We start from the raw sequence: 15,267 nt of genomic DNA, 5'->3' as shown, positions 1-15,267 counted from the left end.
CACCACCTTTTCTCAGTCCCAGTCCTTGGACTCAGCACCGCCTTCTTGACCTGCAATCTTCTTCCCAACCTCTCCGCCCCCACCTCCACTCCAGCATATCACCCTCACCTTAACCTCCTTCCACCTATCGTATTCCAACGCCCCTCCCCCAAGTCCTTCCTCCCTACTTTTTATCTCAGCCCATTTGGCACACCCTCCTCATTCCTGAAGAAGGACTTATGTCTGAAACGTCTATTCTCCTGCTCCTTTGATACTGCCTGACCTGCTGCGCTTTTCCAGCGACACATTTTTCAGCTCTGATCTCCAGCATCTGCAGTCCTCAATTTCCCCTCAAAGATCAGCAAGACTACCTATTTATGGAACCACAGAAGATGGGGATAGATACTAAATGAGTATTTTGTATCAGTGTGCACTGTAGAGAAGAATATGAAAGATATAAAATGTGGGGAAATAAATATCGGCATCTTGAAAAATGTCCGTATTACAGAAGAGGAGGTGCTGGCTGACTTAAAACACAAAAAGTGGATAAATCTCCAGGACCTGATCAGGTGTACCCCAGAACTCAGTGGGAAGCTAGGAAAGAGATTGCTCGGCCCCTTGCTGAGATACTTGTATCAGCAATAGCCACAGGTGAGGTGCTAGAAGAGCTAATGTGGTTGGCTAATGTGGTGCCACTATTTAAGAAAGGTGGTAAGGAAAAGCCAGGGAACTCTAGACTGGCAAGATTGACATCATTGGTGGGCAAGTGGTTGGAGGGAATCCTGGGGGACAGAATGTACATGTATTTAGAAAGGCAAAGACTGATTAGGGATTGTCTTTTTGGCTTTATGTGGGGGAAATCATTCCTGAAGAAGGGCTTATGGCCGAAACATCGATTCTCCTGCTCCTTGGCTGCTGCCTGACCTGCTGAGCTTGTCCAGCAACACATTTTTCAGCTCAGATCTCCAGCTTCTGCAGTCCTCACTTTCTCCCCATGGGGGAAATCGTGTCTCACAAACTTGATTGAGTTTCTTGAAGAAGTAACAGAGGATTGATGAGGACAGAGCAATGACTGTGATCTATATGGACTTGAGTAAGGTGTTCAACAAGGTTCCTCATGGTAGACTGTTTAGCAAGATTAGCTATCATGGTATAAAGAGTAAAGAGTATTTTGGGATGGATGTTTTACTCTTTGGATACAGAACTGACTCAAAGGTAGAAGACTGAGGGTAGTGATGGAGGGTTGTTTTTCAGACTGGAGACCTGTGACCAGCGATGTGCCGCAAGGATCGATGCTGTGTCCATTGCTTTTCATCATTTATATAAATGATTTGGATGTGAACTTAGGGGGTACGTTTAGTAAGTTTGCAGAAGACACCAAATTTGCAAGTGTAATAGACAGTGAAGAATGGGATCTTGATCAGATGGACCAAATGGCTGAGGAGTGCACATGGAGTTTAATTTAGATAGATGTGAGATGCTGCATTTTAGAAAGGCTAATCAGGGCAGGGCTTATACACTTAATGGTAAGGTCCTGGGGGGTGTTGATGAACAAAGAGGCCTTGGAGTGCAGTATCATAGTTTCTTGAAAGTGGAGTCACAGGTGGATAGGATCGTGAAGAAAACATTTGGTATGCTTGCCTGTATTGGTTGGTGCTGAAAATGTGTTGTTGAAAAAGCGCAGCAGGTCAGGCAGCATCCAAGGAACAGGAAATTCGACGTTTCGGGCAAAAGCCCTTCATCAGGAATGAGAACAATGTGTCCAGCAGGCTAAGATAAAAGGTAGGGAGGAGGGACTTGGGGGAGGGGTGATGGAGATGTGATAGGTGGAAGGAGGTCAAGGTGAGAGTAATAGGCTGGAGTGGGGTGGGGGCGGAGAGGCCAGGAAGAAGATTGCAGGTTAGGAAGGCGGTGCTGAGTTTGAGGGATTCGACTGAGACAAGGTGGGGGGAGGGGAAATGAGGAAACTGGAGAAATCTGAGTTCATCCCTTGTGGTTGGAGGGTTCCCAGGCGGAAGATGAGGTGCTCTTCCTCCAACCGTCGTGTTGTTATGGTCTGGTGATGGAGGAGTCCTTGGTGGAGTGGGAGGGGGAGTTAAAGTGTTAAGCCACGGAGTGGTTGGGTTGGTTGGTCCGGGTGTCCCAGAGGTGTTCTCTGAAACGTTCCGCAATAGGCGACCTGTCTCCCCAATATAGAGGAGGCCACATCGGGTGCAGCGGATGAAATAGATGATGTGTGTGGAGGTGCAGGTCAATTTGTGGCGGATATGGAAGGATCCCTTGGGGCCTTGGAGAGAAGTAAGGGAGAGGTGTATTGATTAGTGCATTGAGTTTGAAGTTGAGTGGTCATGTTGGGGCTGTACAGGACATTGGTTAGGACACTTTGGGTCTGGTCTCCCTGCTTTAGGAGGAATGTTGTGAAAGAGTTCAGAAAAGATTTACAAGGATGTTGCCAGGATTGGAGGGTTTGAGCTATAGGGAGAGGCTGAAGAGGCTGGAGCATCCGAGGCTGAGGGGTGACCTTATAGAGATTTATTAAATCATGAGGGAATGGATGGCATAAATAGACAAGGTCTTTCCCCTTGGGTGTGGAATCCACAATTAGAGGGCATATGTTTAAGTTAGAGTGGTACTGGAAAAGCACAGCAGGTCAGGCAGCATCTGAGGACCAGGAAAATTGACGTTTCGGGCAAAAGCTCTTCATCAGGAATAGAGGCAGGATGCCTGCAGAGTGGAGAGAGAAGGTGGGGAAGGCAACAAAGTAGCATAGAGTACAATAGGTGAATGGGGGTAGGGATGGAGGTGATAGGTCAGAGAGGAGGGCGGGGGAAGGTAGGAAAGAGTACAATGGGTGAATGGGAGTGGGGATGAAGGTCATAGGTCAGAGAGGAAGGTGGAGTGGATTGGTGGAAAGGAAGATAGGCAGGTAGGACAGGTCATGAGGATGGTGCTGAGCTGGAAGGCTGGAGCTGGGGTGAGGTGGGGAAAGGGGAAATAAGGAAACTGGTGAAATCTACATTGATGCCCTGGGATTGAAGTGTTCCGAGGCAGAAGATGAGGCGTTCTCCCTCCAGGCGTTGGGTGGTGAGGGAGCGGCGGTGGAGGAGGCCCAGGACCTGTCCTCGGCAAAGTGGGAGGGGGAATTGAAGTGTTGGGCCACAGGGCGGTGGTGTGGGTGTCCCAGTGATGTTCCCTAAAGCTCTCTGCTAGGAGGCGTCCCCAATGTAGAGGAGACCGCATTGGGAGCAACGGATACAGTAAATGATATTGGTGGATGTGCAGGTAAAACTTTGATGGATGTGGAAGGCTCCTTTGGGGCCTTGAATGGAGGTGAGGGGGGAGGTGTGGGCGCTGGTTTTGCAATTTCTGCAGTGGCAGGGGAGGGTGCCAGGAAAGGAGGGTGGGTGTTGGGGGGGGGCTTGAGTCTGACCAGGTAGCCACGGAGGGAACGGTCATTGTGGAAAGAGGTGGGTAGGGAAATATATCCCTGGTGGTGGGGTCCATTTGGAGCTTTCGGAAATGTCGTCGAATGATTTAAGGTGAGAAGGGAAAGATTTAAAAGAGACCTAAGGGGCAGGATTTTCACACAGATGATGGTGAGTGTATGGAATAAGCTGCCAGGGGAAGTGGTGGAGCCAACTACAATTACAACATTTAAAAGGCATCTGGATAGGTATATGAAAAGAAAAGTTTTAGAGGGATGTGGGCCAAATGCAGGCAAATGGACAAAATTAATTTAGGATAATTTTCATGAATGAGTTGGACCAAAGGGTTTGTTTCCATGCTGTACATCTCTATGGCTCTATGACTCTCTGATCTGGATGATGAAAGTGAATACACTATAACCAAGTTTGCAGATGACACCAAATAGGTGGAAAGGCAAGCGGTGAGGATGACGCGAAGAGTCTACAAATGGATGCACCAAGTTATGTTTAGAGTCTTAGAGATGTACAGCATGGAAACAGTCCCTGCGGTCCAACCCATCCATGCCGACCAGATATCCCAACCCAATCTAGTCCCACCTGCCAGCACCCGGCCCATATCCCTCCAAACCCTTCCTATTCATGTACCCATCCAAATACCTCTTAAATATTGTAATTTTACCAGCCTCCACCACTTCCTCTGGCAGCTCATTCCACGCATGTACCATCCTCTGTGTGAAAACGTTGCCCCGTAGGTCTCATATATATCTTTCCCCTCTCACCCTAAACCTATGCCCTCTAGTTCTGAACTCCCCAAACCCAGGGAAAAGACTTTGCCTATTTACCCTATTCATGCCCCTCATAATTTTGTAAACCTCTATAAGGTCACCCCTCAGCCTCTAATGCTCCAGAGAAAACAGCCTTGGCTTATTCAACCTCTCCCTTTAGCTCAAATCCTCCAACCCTGGCAAGATCCTTGTAAATCTTTTCTGAATCCTTTCAAGTTTCTCAACATCTTTCCGATAGAAAGGAGACCAGAATTGCACGCAATATTCCAACAGTGGTCTAACCAATGTCCTGTCCAGCCGCAACATGACCTCCCAACTCCTGTACTCAATACTCTGACCAATAAAGGAAAACATACCAAGCTCCTTCTTCACTATCCTGTCTACCTGCGACTCCACTTTCAAGGAGCTATGAACCTGCACTCCAAGGTCTCTTTGTTCAGCGACACTCCCTAGGAACCTTACCATTAAGTGTAAGATTTACAGCACCTCACATTTATCTAATTTAATCTCCATCTGCCACTTCTCAGCCCATTGGCCCATCTTATCACGATCCCATTGTAATCTGACATAACCTTCTTTGCTGTCCACTACACCTCCAATTTTGGTATCATCTGCAAACTTACTAACTATACCTCTTAGGCTCACATCCAAATCATTTATATAAATGATGAAAAGTCGTGGACTCAGCACCAGTCCTTGTGGCGGTTGTGATTATTGGAACCAATAATCTGAAACATTAGATATCACTGCAGATGTATCATTGATCTATTTATCTTCAGCTGCTTCATCAATGACATTGCCCCCACCCAAAGATTAAAAGTCTGATTGTTCACTGCTGATTGTAGCATTCAGCTCCATTCACAATTTCTCATAGAAGGCAGCAGTCTATTTCGACATGCTAGGATCATTCTAGAATCTGGACAACATTCACACTTGAGCTGATATGGAATACTGAGATTGCATGATCAACCATGATCATATTGAATGGAGGTGCAGGATCAAGGGGCTGAATAGCATGCTCCTGCACCTATTTGCTATGTTTCTATGCTTCTATTTGCACAAGGAACATTTGCACTATGCAAGTGCCAGGCAATGAACATCACCCCCAAGTGGCAGTGTAAGCACATTCCCTTGGCTCACTTCCTGGTTTTCCAAAGCTCTGTTGCCATTTACACATACCATCAGGAATATAGCCGAACACTCTCCACTTGCCTGGTTTCAGTCAGTTTCAGCAACTATCAAGAAAGTTTGACACTGACCAGAACAAACTCAGTGTGTGCTTGATTGGCATCTCCCTACCACACACTGTGCTACAGCATGAGCCATCGTTAGGAGGCATTACAACAACCCATCAAAGTTTTCCGGTAGCATTTCATAGCATGTATATCATCTGAAAGGAGAGCAGGGGGTGCACAAGTGCACCATCATTTCCAAGTTGTACACTATTGCAGCACCATTCGTTTATAAAAATAAAAGCAAGATACTGTGGATGCTGGAGATAAGAAAAGTAAGAAAAACTCAGCAACCCTACCAATATCTGTGGAGAAGAAAACACAGTTAACATTTTGAGTCCAATATAACGCTTCTTTGGAACCATGCTTTGATTGATGGAATGGCCCTACCTAACAGCATGGTAAGAATGCCTTCACTATTGAGACTGCAGAATTGCAAGAAAAAAGCCCTCCACCACCTCCACATGGATAGATAGGGATGGAAAAGGAATATTGGTGTTGAAAGTATCCTAAGAATGATAACATTTTTGTAAAAGGATTAGCATAAGTTTAAGGTATTTTGAGTGAGTGGCCATTTGCAATTTTTGTTACTTAATGATATCAAAGTGAAACTTCATGTAGGTCAATTATAAGTGTTCCTTTCACACAACAGTTTACATGCAGAAGATGCAAAATGTATTTTATCTCAAACATGCATCTGTGAGTTAAGCATGAGTAAGGGCAAAGAGTATCCTATCTCAGCATTCATCTGTGATTTAGATGTGAGCAAGCTGAACTTACCACATAATTTCCTTTATAGTTCTAACGCAAATTGCTCAGATCCCCTGAATTCTCAGCATTGCTTTTTAGATTGCGCTGAACAAATTATCTTACTGACCTGTGATTGGCAATATGTGTGAACATATAATTGGACCTAGAATTTTTCTTCTCGTAGAAGTATTCTGATCTGTGTTTCAGTGTCACTCAAAAGATCATAATAAACGTCTACTTAGCAAATTGACATTACTGACATGACTGTAAAATATTATATTAGGCACTAACCTTTCCCATTAGTTAGTAAGTGTGAATCAAAATTTCTGTGTGAAGACTTATCTTTTTAGCAGTTTATTTTTGAAAAGGTACCATGCCATTCCGAAAGTTCACTGATAGTTTGATGGACTCCGCAACAGAAACTCACTACTTGCAATTTGTGGGCCATGCGGGGCTTTACATGGGACTTATGCCTTGAAGGACTACATGTGCAGGAAGTGTCTGTATATGATTGATCTCAAGCTCTGAATTTCCTAGACTGGGGTGGGGGGGTCGGCAGGCTGGAATCACTATAAAGCATCAGGGAGGAAGAGGGTTTCCTGGATCTTACTTTCCAGCAGGTTGTCACATCACAGGCAGTCAGAATTTAAGATTGTGGATGGGTCACCATCTGAAGAGTAGGAAGTCTGGGGGTGTATGTCATTCTCAAACTGGACCTCAACATTAGAGATGACTGGGACTGATGCCAGAGTGAAAGAATGCAATCCAAACCTTGGTACCAATGGGTAAGCAATGCACAGGAGGGAGCAGTAAAGAGTAGTGATGTGCTCATCATCGGCTGGGGATAAGCAGGCATTTTTTAAACTATCTTTGTGAGTCCCACAAGACATGTTGCTTCATCAGTGCAAAGTTAAGTCACCTCATAGATAGTGCAACATTTTCTACAGTGAGAACAGGAAGAAGTAGAAATTACAATGCACATTGGTATCAACAAATTGGAGAGTGTAGATATTAAAGTCCTACAAACAGATTGTCAAAAGCAAAGGAAGAAACGAATGAGTAGAATCACAAAGGCAACTATGTCCCAAATTATTCCCAAAGCCATGCGCTGAAAGAGTACAAATAGTAATATAGAATGTAGTCTTAGATAAGGTGCAGGAGAGAGAGTTTCTGGGACAATGGGAGACATTCGAGTGAAGTAGGCACCTATTTAAAAGGTGAAAATGTGTTGCTGGTTAAAGCACAGCAGGTTAGGTAGCATCCAAGGAACAGGAAATTCGATATTTCGGGCCAGAGCCCTTCATCAGCCCTTCATCGGGCTCTGGCCCGAAACGTCGAATTTCCTGTTCCTTGGATGCTACCTAACCTGCTGTGCTTTAACCAGCAACACATTTTCAGCTCTGATCTCCAGCATCTGCAGACCTCACTTTTTACACCTATTTAAAAGGGGCAAGTTGCAGCTCCAGGACTTCTCTGCAGGAGTTCCTCAGGATAATCTAGGCCAAGCATCTTCATCAGCATCCTTCCCTCCATCATAAAATCATAAATGGGAATGTTAGCCGATTATTGCACAATATTTAGCACTATTCCTGACTCAACAAATACTGAAGCAGTCCATGTGTAACAGCATCCAGGCTTCAGCTGAAAAGTAAAAAGTGAGTCTACAGATGCTGGAGATCAGAGCTGAAAATGTGTTGCTGGAAAAGCGCAGTATGTCAGGCAGCATCCAAGGAACAGGAAATTCGACGTTTCGGGCCAGAGCCCTTCCTGATGAAGGGCTCTGGCCTGAAACGTCGAATTTCCTGTTCCTTGGATGCTGCCTGACCTCCTGCGCTTTTCCAGCAACACATTTTCAGTTCAGCTGAAAAGTAGCAAGTGAATGTTAATCCATAAAAATGCTAGGTCATCACCATCTCCAATAATAGACAATCTAATCACCACTCCTTGACATTCAAAAGTATTACCATCACTGAGTCCTGTGGTATCAACATCCTGGGGGCTACCATTCTCCAGAAAATGAACTGACTTACTATATAAATACGGTGTTTGCAAAGGCAGGTCAGAGGCTAGGAATACTGCAGTGAGCAACTCACTTTCTGACCCCTAATGCTTTCTCACTATCAAGAAGGCACAAGTCAGGACTGTGTCAGAACACTTGCCTGGATGTTTGCAGCTCCAACAACACTCAAGATGATTGACAACATCCAGGGCAAAGCAGCTAACTTGATTCGCACTAAATTCGTTAACATCCATTTCCTTCATCACTGATGCTCAAAAGCAACAGTGTGCATCATCTACAAGATGCACTGCAGAAATTCACCAAAGATCCTTAGACACCTTCCAAACCAATGACCACTTCCATTTGGAAGGACAAGGACAGCAGATATAGAGGAACATCACCAGTTGTAGGTTCTCCACCAAGCCACCCATCAGCCTAACGTCCCACCCCAACTCCAATTACAAGTTTGTTGATGACACCACCATTGAAGGTCAAATATCAAACAGCAATGAGACAGAATACAGGAAATAGATTGCTGAACAGCATGGTGTAAAGAAAACAATTTCTCCATCAATATCAGCAAAATGAAGGAGCTGGTCATTGACTTCAGGAAGCTGAGTGGAAATTGAAAAAATATCCAACTGAAAGAAACAACAAACTATGTGGCAAAGATTGCTGGTAAACTATATGAATAAAGTATAAGTATATTATCATACTGGTAAATAATGAAGAGGATGAAAATTAAACTATAAGGGCAAACTAGCAAGTACAGTTATTGCAGTTCAGTGCTGAGTCCCTTTGTTTGTTCAGTACATTAATGATCTAAACATGACTGTAGCGGGTATGATCAATAGTTTGCAAATGACACAAAATTGGTGGTGTAAGCAGTGAGCAAGAAAGTTTTAGGTTGATGTAGACAGATTGGTCAAATGAGCTGAATAGAGACAAATGAAATTGAATCCTGAAAAGTATGAGCGGATGTATTTTGGGATGAGGGTCAGCATGGGCTACTCTATGACTCTAAATCCAGAGGATGGTGAGTATCTGGACCTCACTGCCTAAAGGGGTGGCAGAGGCAGGAACAGTTTAAGAATTTAAATAACATTTAATTGTTTATTTGAAATGCCAATGCACACAAGCCTACGAGCCAAATGCCAGAAAATTAGATTAGAATTGATTGATGCTTGATGACCATGTGGAAGGATGGATCTCTTTCTGTGCTGTAAAACCTCCATGATTCCAATGTTTCTGCAATTGGCAGTGTGAGATTTTACTGTCTTTGGTAAGTCTTTCGAGTCTTTGTGAATGGGAAAAGTCTTTTTTTTTGTATTCGTCTCACAGGTGTGGAGCCTGAGCAGTATAAAGATTGTAACTTTACCTACTATGAGCATTAAATTGTCAGTGCAGTGGATTATCCTTGATTAAAGATTGAGCCCATAACTTTATATTACGAACTAAATCAAGATCAATTTGAACTGAGTTGCAAATGATGACTGCATCAGTTAGATTGCTGTCTCATTGTATGAATGACTAACAAACTCTGAACATCACAGGAAGTTGTAAAACATCTTGACAATCGGCCGAACTTTACTCAGCCTCCCATATGGTCTAGCGGTTAGGATTCCTGGTTTTCACCCAGGCGGCCCGGGTTCGACTCCCGGTATGGGAATACAACTTTTTCATAATCTAATTTATCTTAATTTTTAAAATATTGATATTACGATTTATCACCTGTTTTTTTTAAAAATGCATTATCTAGGTTACGTTGCTAACAATTCTTACTTTATAATATTGTTGGCACTCTGTTCTCACTGCGCATTTAATTAACCCAGTTGTAGCGATGAGAGACATTTGCTGGGTCAGACCAGCTGGGATCGCTGCTACATGAGCAGCGCAGTGCCATTTCACAGAGAAACACACCAACGTGCTGCTGTACTTCTGGAAAACCAGCGGATAGGAGTTGTAGGTTTTTAATTGGCGTTACATTTGCTGTAATTCTAGATGCTGTACTTTAAATGCAGACACTGCTAATTCTTTAGGAAACACAATTCGTTGATTTGAATCAGGCAGTTTTCAGTTGTCACTCAGAGCTTTGGTGTCCTTACATCTAATTCCATCTTTCTGTGCTTTGGTTTTGAGTATAACATATTAATGCAGATTCTGAACGGAGTGATTCTGAATGTAGCATATTTAATGCTATTATCACGGTGTCTTCGTACGGCGAGTTAAATTCGGTCACTCAGAACTGAGGCAGTCGATGCTGCATAATTAGTCATATTTTGTATGGTACTTCACACAATCACGGAAGTGCTACGGCGAAGGAGGAGGCCATTTAGCCCATCATGTCGGGGCCAGCTCATTAAATGAACATCATTGCATTTCACTGCATGCTATTTTTATCCAAATAAGTATCCAATGCCCTCTTGCATGCCTCTACCGAACCTACTTCTGCCACACTTCGAAGCAGTGCATTCCTTACCCTAAATTCTGGCTGAGTGAAAAGGCTTTTTCCTCACCTCACCGAGTAATTGATGTTCTGTTAATCCCCGTGTGTACATTTCATTAACCCTTTTGAGGCTTTGTATGAAGCATGTTTTATATTTTAAGTATGATATAATGCTGTAGTTTGGTACAGTTAATAAAATCTAACTTTGGTGAGTAACATAGAAACAGAACATAGGAAGGAGTGTAAGCCATTCGGCCAATACTGCACATCTCCTTTGATGTTTTACCTTTCTCAATATATTCTTGACTTGACTACCACAGACATGTGTAGTCAAGAATTTCACTTGTTCACCACTCACTGAATGAAGGAATTCCACCTCATATCCCCAGACCATAACCTTTTGTTCTAGATGGCCCTGACAAGGGGAAATCATCTCTGCAGCCAATCTGTCAAGTCCAATCAGAATATTAAACATTTCAATGAGATCGCTCATTCTTCTAAATTCCAGCTAATACAGACATAGTCAACTTCATCTCTCCTCAAATGACAATCCTATCATCCAAGGGATCAGTCTAGTAAACCTTCACTGTAATCCCTTTATGGCAAGTGCATCCTTTCTTGGTTAAGGTAAAGAGTTGGTTAAAAAACCTACTGAGGTACTCAAATCTTCTTTAAATGAATGTCAACATACTACTTGCATTCCTAACAGCTTTGATGTACAAAGACACCATCTAACAGTTACTAGGAGGAGAAAGTGAGGTCTGCAGATGCTGGAGTATCAGAGCTGAAAATGTGTTGCTGGAAAAGCGCAGCAGGTCAGGCAGCACCCAAGGAACAGGAAATTCGACGTTTCGGGCATAAGCCCTTCATCAGGCTTATGCCCGAAACGTCGAATTTCCTGTTCCTTGGATGCTGCCTGTCCTGCTGTGCTTTTCCAGCAACACATCTAACAGTTACTAGTCAATCAATACTTAAATAGTCTGCAATCTCACCAAACATTTCTTATTCATGTACAGGCAGACAGAAAAGTGGTTTGAAGTGTGTCTACTTCAATGCCAGAAGTATCCAAAATAAGGTAGGTGAGCTTGCGGCATGAATAGGTACCTGGGACTTCGATGTTGTGGCCATTTCGGAGACATGGATAGAGCAGGGTGAGGAATGAATGCTGCAGGTTCCAGGGTTTAGATCTTTCATAAAGAACAAACAAAGCGGTAAAAGGGGGGGGGGGGCGTGGCCTTATTAGTCAAGGATAGTATAACGGTGGCTGAGAGAATTTTTGACAAGGACTCGTCTACTGAGGTAGTGTGGGCTGAGGTTAGAAACAGGAGCGGAGAGGAGAGGTCACACTGCTTGGAGTTTTTTTATAGGCCTCTGCAGAGTTCCAGGGAGGCGGAAGAGAGGATTAGCAAAATTATTCTGAGTAGGAGTGAAAGGAACAGGATGGTTATTATGGGGGACTTTAACTTCCCCAACATTGACTGGAAATGCTATAACTCTAGTACGTCAGATGGATCAGTATTTGTCCAATATGTCTAGGAGGGTTTCCTGACACAGTATGTCGAAGGGCCGACAAGAGGGGAGGCCACACTGGATCTGGTGCTTGGTAATGAATCAGGCCAGGTGTTTGATTTAGTTGTAGGTGAGCATTTTGGAGAGAGTGACCATAATTCAGTTACATTTAGTTTAGTGATGGAAAGGGATAGGTACATGCCACAGGTCAAGAGTTATCAATGGGACAAGGGCAATAATAATGCGAATAGGCAAGAATTAGGATGCTTAGAATGGGGTAGGAAAATGCAGGGGCTGCAGACAATGGAAATGTGGAGATCATTTAAGGAACAGATATTGCGTGTCCTTGATAGGTATGTTCCTGTCAGGCAGGGAGGAAGTGATAAGGAAAGGGAACTGTGGTTTGCTACAGAAATTGCATCTCTTGTTAAGCAGAAGAAGGAGGCTTATGTGTTGATGAGGCAAGATGGTTCAGATGAGGTGATGGAGAGTTACAGATCAGCTAGGAAGGATCTAAAGAGAGAGTTTTTAAAAAAATACCGTCCGCAGATTCCTCAAGAACAAACCACGACAAGCAGACCAAACACAGCCAGAAACCCTAACCACCTTACCATACATCAAAGAAGTTTCAGAAATGACAGCCAGACTACTAAGACCCCTGGAATCCTAGTAGCACGCAAACCCACCAACACTCTCAAACAAAAACTAACAAACTTAAAAGACCCAGTACAACCCATGGACAAAACCAACGTCGTCTACAAAATTCCATGCAAGGACTGCCACAAACATTACCGATCCATTGTCTCAGCATGCTCCTGTCCCACTGAACTCATCTCCACCTACCCCTACCTCAACACTGTCCTACCTCTGTAGTCCAGGAACTCCCCACATACGTTCGAGACACCACCCACGCCCTCCACTTCCTCCAAGACTTCCGTTTCCCCGGCCCCCAATGCCTCATCTTCACCATGGACATCCAATCTCTCTACACCTCCATCCGCCATGACCAGAGCCTCCAAGCCCTCCATTTTTTCCTCTCCCAACATCCCCAACAGTACCCTTCCACCGACACTCTCATTCGTTTGGCCGAACTGGTCCTCACCCTTAACAATTTCTCCTTCGAATCCTCCCACTTCCTCCAGACCAAAGGGGTAGCCATGGGCACATGTGTGGGCCCCAGCTATGCCTGTCTCATTGCTGGCTACATAGAACAGTCAATCTTCTGTAATTACACCGGCACCATTCCCCAACTCTTCTTTCGCTACATTGATGACTGCATTGGCTCCACCTCATGCTCCCGCAAGGAGGTTGAACAATTCATCTACTTCACCAACACATTCCACCCTGACCTTAAATTTACCTGGACCATCTCTGACACCTCCCTCCCCTTCCTGGACCTCTCCATCTCCATTAATGACGACCGACTTGACACTGACATTTTTTACAAACCCACCGACTCCCACAGCTACCTGGATTACACCCCTTCCCACCCTACCTCTTGCCATCCTGTATTCCCAATTCCTCTGCCTCCGCCGTATCTGATCCCAGGAGGACCAGTTCCACCACAGAACACACCAGATGGCCTCCTTCTTTAGAGACCACAATTTCCCTTCTCACGTGGTTAAAGATGCCCTCCAACACATCTCGTCCACATCCTGCACGTCCGCCCTCAGACACCACCCCTCCAACCATAACAAGGACAGAATGCCCCTGGTGCTCACCTTCCACCCTACCAGCCTTTGCATAAACCAAATCATCCGACGACATTTCTGCTACCTCCAAAAAGACCCCACCACCAGGGATAAATTTCCCTCCCCACCCCTTTCCACCTTCCGCAAAGACCGTTCCCTCTGTGACTACCTGGTCAGGTCCACGCCCCCTCTATAACCCACCCTCCCATCCTGGCACCTTCCCCTGCCACTGCAGGAACTGCAAAACCTGCGCCCACACCTCCTCCCTCACCTCCATCCAAGGCCCTAAAGGAGCCTTCCACATCCACCATAGTTTTACCTGCACATCCACTAATATCATTTATCGCATCCGTTGTTCCTAATGCGGTCTCTTCTACATTGGGGAGACTGGACGCATCCTAGCAGACTGCTTTAGGGATTATCTCTGGAACACCCACTCCAATCAACCACACCACCCTGTGGCCCAACATTTCAACTCCCCCTCCCACTCTGCTGAAGACATGGAGGTGCTGGGCCTCCTTCACCGCCGCTCCCCCACCACCGGATGCCTGGAGGAAGAGCGCCTCATCTTCCGCCTCGGAACACTTCAACCCCAGGGCGTCAATGTGGACTTCAACAGTTTCCTCATTTCCCCTTCCCCCACCTCATCCTAGTTCCAAACTTCCAGCTCAGCACTGTCCCCATGACTTGTCCTACCTGCCTACCTTCTTTTCCACCTATCCACTCCACCCTCCTCCCTGACCTATCCACCTTCCCCCCCCCCCCCCCCCCCCCCCCCCACTCACCTATTGTACTCTATGCTACTTTCTCCCCACCTCCACCCTCTTCAAGCTTATCTCTCCACGCTTCAGGCTCTCTGCCTTTATTCCTGATGAAGGGCTTTTGCCCGAAACGTCGATTTTGCTGCTCCTCGTATGCTGCCTGAAATGCTGTGCTCTTCCATCACCACTAATCCAAAACCTGGTTTCCAACATCTGCAGTCTTTGTTTTTACCCAAACAGGAAGAAAGTTAGCCACCAGGATACACGAACACCAGCTAGCCACAAAAAGACACGACCCTGTCTCCCTAGTAGCCCTACACACGGAGGAAAAAAACTCACCATTTCGTCTGGGACAACATATCTATTTTGGCACAGGCTAAGCAAAGTCATGCCAGAGAATTCCTAGAGGCCTGGCACTCCAGACGAGGATTAGATAGGGTAGACAATGAAAGTCTTTTTCCTAGGATGAATGACATCAGCATGTACGAGGGGGAATAAGTACAAATTGAGGGGTGATAGATTTAAGACGGATGTCAGAGGCAGGTTCTTTATGCAGAGAATAGTGAGGGTGTAGAATGCCCTACCTGCTAATGTAGTCAACTCAGTCACATTAAGGAGATTCAAACAATCCTTTGATAAGCACATGGATGATGATGGGATTGTGTAGGGGGACGAGCTGAGAATAGTTCA

At 44.9% G+C, this 15,267-nt stretch overlaps 1 non-coding gene across 1 annotated transcript; it reads left to right on the top strand.

Moving 5' to 3' along the window:
* Positions 1–9,767: 9,767 nt before the first annotated feature.
* Positions 9,768–9,839, top strand: trnae-uuc (transfer RNA glutamic acid (anticodon UUC)). Its single transcript has one exon. It is a non-coding gene; the product is annotated as a tRNA-Glu (tRNA).
* Positions 9,840–15,267: the final 5,428 nt, after the last annotated feature.

Source organism: Hemiscyllium ocellatum, chromosome 6, assembly GCF_020745735.1.
Source record: "Hemiscyllium ocellatum isolate sHemOce1 chromosome 6, sHemOce1.pat.X.cur, whole genome shotgun sequence".
NCBI lineage: Eukaryota > Metazoa > Chordata > Chondrichthyes > Orectolobiformes > Hemiscylliidae > Hemiscyllium > Hemiscyllium ocellatum.
Note: the sequence above shows the minus strand (reverse complement) of the source record. Positions and strands in the feature narration are given on the sequence as shown.